Here is a 5,232-nt window from a genome sequence, read left to right on the forward strand (position 1 = left end):
GACCAGCTTAATCACACAAAGTTAGGCATCCCCACATGTTTCTTTACCATGCTTCACGTACCCTGAGCAGCCAAGTACACTGGGCTATGAGCTTCATCAACACATCAAGTTCCTCCAAGCTACTCACAGCCCCTCCCCCCCCCCCAATAGCATTTTACACCACATTCCCAGTCATTACCACATATACATTCGCCATTGCTACAGGCCAACCAATGCAGCAGCAACATCCACAAGGGTTTTTCCTGGCATCAGTGACATGCTCCTCCTGAACTGAACCCAAGCTAATCAAGTACTGTAGTGATGCGGCCATGGCAGATCCTTCTTGCCATGACAGACGCGGACAACAAGAGCAACAAATTCCAACAATGAGAAGCCACTGACGCGAGGGGCCCTGTTTTCACTTCAAATCTCAGAGAGAAGGCTTACTTTATGCTCGCATTTGGGCGATCCTGAGATCACAAGCCCAAATCAAATTTGCACTAGCGAAGTGCAACTAGCACCAGGCCTAGTCTTGGGCCGTCAGAATCTAAACATGCCTGCCTTCTGTTGTTAGTGGCCATAAAGATTGCTGCTCAGAGGGTGAGACTAGATGGATTCTTGATCTAAAGCAAAAGCTTAGATCTGTAGCATACACCATCATGGCTTGCGGTTGACTGGATCATGTTCCGTCTATCCATGAATTTCAAGCAACAGCTCGTGGTGATCATTGGAGGATGGGGGCATTCGTCGATAAATACGCAGCTGAGCTCATTGTAACCGCCAAGTACATTGCAACTCCCAGTAAAGGGATTCTGGCTACGGATGAGAACACTGGTACAATTGGCAAGTGCCTTGCCAGCATCAATGTAGAAAATGTGGAATCCAACAAGCAAGCCCTCAAGGAGCTCCTGTTCACCACCCCTGGCGCTTTGCAGTACATAAGTGGGGTTATCCTGTTTGAGGAAACCCTGTATCAGAGGACTGCAGCCGAAAAGCCATTTTTGGATGTGCTGAAGGAGGCTGGTATCATCCCTAGCATCAAGGTAGACAAAGGCACTATAGATTTTGCTGGGACCAATAGTGAGACCACAACACAGGAGTTGGATGGTCTTGCCCAGCGTTGTCAGCAATACTTCAATGCTGGTGCTCGATTCACCAAGTGGAGAGCAATCCTCAAGATTGGGCTAACAGAGCCGTCACCCCTTGCCATCTTGGAAAATGCCAATGGACTTGCCCGCTATGCCATCATATATCATGAGAATGAGCGGCTGCAAAAGCAAGCTGCTCAACTAAGCTCTGAAAATCAGTACCTACGCCAGTAGCTAATGCCTCGCTCATCATTTGCAAGACTTGTGGCAAGAAAGGAAATCACTGGCTCCATCACTACTTCTTACAGCTCCTGTGTGTCTTCCAAGAAAGCTGCCATCTCTGCTTATGTACCTGAAAAGTAGGGTTTATTTTTGGAAAATGAGATCAGATTTGGGGGAAAGGAGAGAGAAAGGAAGGACCTAAAAACTAGGCTCTGATACCAACTATAATGAAGGGGACCTAGAGAGAGGAGAGAAGGGAGAGACTGCAAAGAGGAGAGAGAAAGAGAGAGAAAGAGGGTGATGAGGAGAGAGAAAGACTAAAAGTAGAGAGAGAAAGGCAAGAAGAGGAGAGAGAAATGGCTGACAACCATGGAAGGACAGGGAGGGAGGAAGGTGAAGAAGGTGAAAGGACAAATGTATATTCATCAAATGGTGCCCATGCAGTGTCCCTTACACCTTTTATACTTAGGTCAACTTGACCTAAGTATTTCCCCTCCATTACAACATTCTTTGAGCCAATGCTTGGCTTCATAGAGTTTAATATGTTTGCTAAATTTTTTGTGCTATACAAATGTCTAATAAAATTTTAATGTTGTACATGTGTAAAATATCGCCACTATATTATGTCATTCTATCCTCCCTCTATGCTATTTGTTGAGCCTAACACACCAACAATCGGAACTTTGGATGGACTTCTATTGTTTCAGAAGCTGCAACTCACTTTGGTGACAATCTCTCACCTTATCTCTCAACATTCCACTCTAACTAACCAAGCGTCCTTCTCTCCAACCCAAGAAAGCAAGAACACAAGACTAGCTCAAGTTGTAGTGAACTCACTTAACTTACCTTCTTGCATTTGATGACTCGATGGCTCGAAAAGATGGTTCCACAACTAGAATCAACATGATCCAATGCTGTCAATTCTTTGCATCCACCACCAAGCACACCAACAAGTCGAAGAGCTAGTAGGAGAAGATGAGAAAAGAAAGATGATGGCGAATAGCTTCACCTTCCCCTCAGCCCCTCACTTAACACACCTCTCACTCTCTCCCTCTTAGTCACTCTAAACATAATGGAAGCAAGATGATAAACTAAAGAAATTGAATAGAAAGCTTGAGTAGTCACACTGATAAAGCTTCCACAACATGGATATGCCAAAAGGGGTGAATACAACTGAGACCTCCCACCCATAAAGAGCAAGAATTAGGGCTAGGGTTAGGGTTTGCTTCCCTTTTGCATTTTGCATTTAGAGTTTTCTCCCCTTTTGCATTTAGGGTTTGCATCCTCCCTTGGGCATCCTACCCATTTAGTGGGCTCTAGGCTGGTCAATCATCATTGCATGCTTCTAATTAGACTAAGCCTAAGTTATTCTAATCACAAATACATGTATTCAACCCATGTAACACTTGTGGGTGCGACAAATACAACTACGGGTGGGGAATACAATGTGCACGGGAGTGAGCCCCAAGAGTGAACCCGGATCTCACAAAGTAATACATCGATGATCATGTGGTGATGTCCATGAAGTACATATATAATCCAGGTGCCCAAAATTTTTTGAGTCTTATCAAAATACTGTTAACATTAGTTCCCCCCTAGATGAGTGCTAGTCCCATGGCCCTCACGTCATAGGTAGCATGCAGGAGCTTGCCATTGAAGACGTAGAATGTTGGGAATAGTTGATTGAAGAAGTAGTCTTGATAAGGAGAAATGGATGTTGCTAATGAAGAAGAATGTACCTAATAAAGAATGATGTGAAAAACTACTGGTGCTAAAAACACGAGGCATGTGCTAATGTTGTAGATGATGTCTCAATTGAGGAAAATAATGGTAGCATAAACAATCAAGGATGGCTTTATTGAAGAAGAAATCATGGAATGGCGAGGATGTAGGGGCCACCGATGTGGATGGTTCTTGAGTTCTTCAAATGGCTATGTTGAAGAAGAAATCATAAAATGGTGAGGATGTATGTCAAGAATCGTGTGGTGAGGGGACTTGCTTGAGCTGCTGCACCAAATACACACTGTATACACAAGAGGAAGCTCACTCAAGAACACAAGAAGAAAGATGGAGGCCAAAACGTTTTCTTTCTGATTTCTTCTTCTTATTTCACACACTATACAATGTACACAAAGTATAGAAAAGATACAACATAAAGAAAAGTAGTCTACTAAGTCAAACAGTGCATAACAGATTGCACTAATCGACTGGAGCTATATCTTTGCCAGCTATAGGTAAGTGTAACAAACCAAATATAATAAGCGATAAGTCAGTGGCCATGTGAGTATCATAATGATCACCAACATGCTAAGTGTAGATGTGCAGACTCATCTAGCCATGTGGTCTATCATCAATGTTCTCATGTGTTGAGCTTGCCATCTCAAAACTCCCCCTCAAGCTCAACTCTATCTCTGCAACTCCAACTAAGCTTCGAGACTTTCAAAGCTTCTCTGCACCCAATGCCTTTGTGAAAATGTCAGCTATCTAATCTTGTGTGCTAGTATATACGAAGTCAATCTCTCCTGCAAGTACCCTCTCTCTCACAAAGTGGTAGTGCATCTCAATGTATTTTGTCCTAGCATGGACCACTAGATTCCTAGCTAATTGTATGCTACTCATATTGTCACAATGAATGACAACTAGACCATCTCCCTACACATCCAAATCACCTAATAACTTTTGCAACCATACCACTTCACATGTTGCCATAGCAGCACCTCTATACTCAACCTCTGTACTCGATAAAGAAACTATAGGTTGCTTTTTACTGCTCCATATAACTGCTGCACTACCAAGGCAAAACATGAATCCACTAGTAGATCTTCTGTCTGACATGCTACCAGCCCAATCTGCATCTGTGTATCCAAAGACCTGTACATCCTTACCTGCCTCATAAAAAAGTCCATAATGTAAAGTGGACTTAACATATCTCAATATATGTCTAACTACATCCAAATGAGGCTTTCTAAGCATCCGCATTAATTGACTGACAAGGCCAACAACATAGCTCAAGTCTGGCCTTGTGATAGTTATGTAAATCAAATTCCCTAATATCCTCTTGAACATAGTAGGGTCTTCTATCTCATCCTCAACATCGGCACTCTCACATTTTGCTCCAGTGGTACTGAAAGAGGCTTAAATGCTATCATACCATACTTGGATAACATATCCAAGCCATACTGCCTTTGCGATAGCCATATACCATCATCACATTTGATCACCTCAATACCAAGAAAGTATATTAGCTCACCCAAATCCTTCATCTCAAAATTCTTCTTCAAGAAGTCCTTAACTTTAGCAATCCCATTGTCACTGTCACATGTAATAATCAAGTCATCCAAATAAATGACTATGATGACCAAACTTGCATCTCCCCTTCTCACATAAAGTGAGTGATCAGCATCAGAAATATAAAATCCAATATTGGCAAGATACTCTCCAATCTTGTGAGATCATGCTCTAGGTGCTTGCTTCAGCCCATAGAGTGCCTTAACCTGTACACATATGTGGGATGCTCTAAATTCTCATAACCTACTAGCTGCTCCATATACACTTCTTCTTGCAATTCACCATGCAAGAAGGAATCCTTAACATCCATTTGCTGCAAACTCTAACCTTTGGCTGCAGTCAAGGCAATCACACATCTAACAGTCGCCATCCTAGCAACTGGATTGAATGTCTCTTCATAATTTATTCCATATTTTTTAGCATAGCCTTTTGCAACCAGCCTAGCCTTATACCTACTAAAACTGAACCATCTTCATTGTGCTTGACTTTGTAAACCCACTTACAACCACCACTAGCTTTCTTATCCTTAGGCAAGGGTACCAAATCCCAAGTCTTATTGGTTTCTAATGCAGCCATCTCCTCATCCATTGCTACATCCCAATGAGCATGACCAACAACATCCAAAAAATAAGTGGACTCAACATCCTCAACTAGT

At 42.5% G+C, this 5,232-nt stretch overlaps 1 pseudogene; it reads left to right on the plus strand.

The window, feature by feature from the left end:
- Positions 1-713: 713 nt before the first annotated feature.
- On the plus strand, positions 714-1,301 carry LOC148018705 (fructose-bisphosphate aldolase, cytoplasmic isozyme pseudogene; annotated as a pseudogene).
- Positions 1,302-5,232: the final 3,931 nt, after the last annotated feature.

The sequence above is a fragment of the Lygodium microphyllum genome, chromosome 20 (assembly GCF_053477565.2).
Source record: "Lygodium microphyllum isolate KBCC chromosome 20, Lygodium_microphyllum_v1.1.10, whole genome shotgun sequence".
Lineage (NCBI taxonomy): Eukaryota > Viridiplantae > Streptophyta > Polypodiopsida > Schizaeales > Lygodiaceae > Lygodium > Lygodium microphyllum.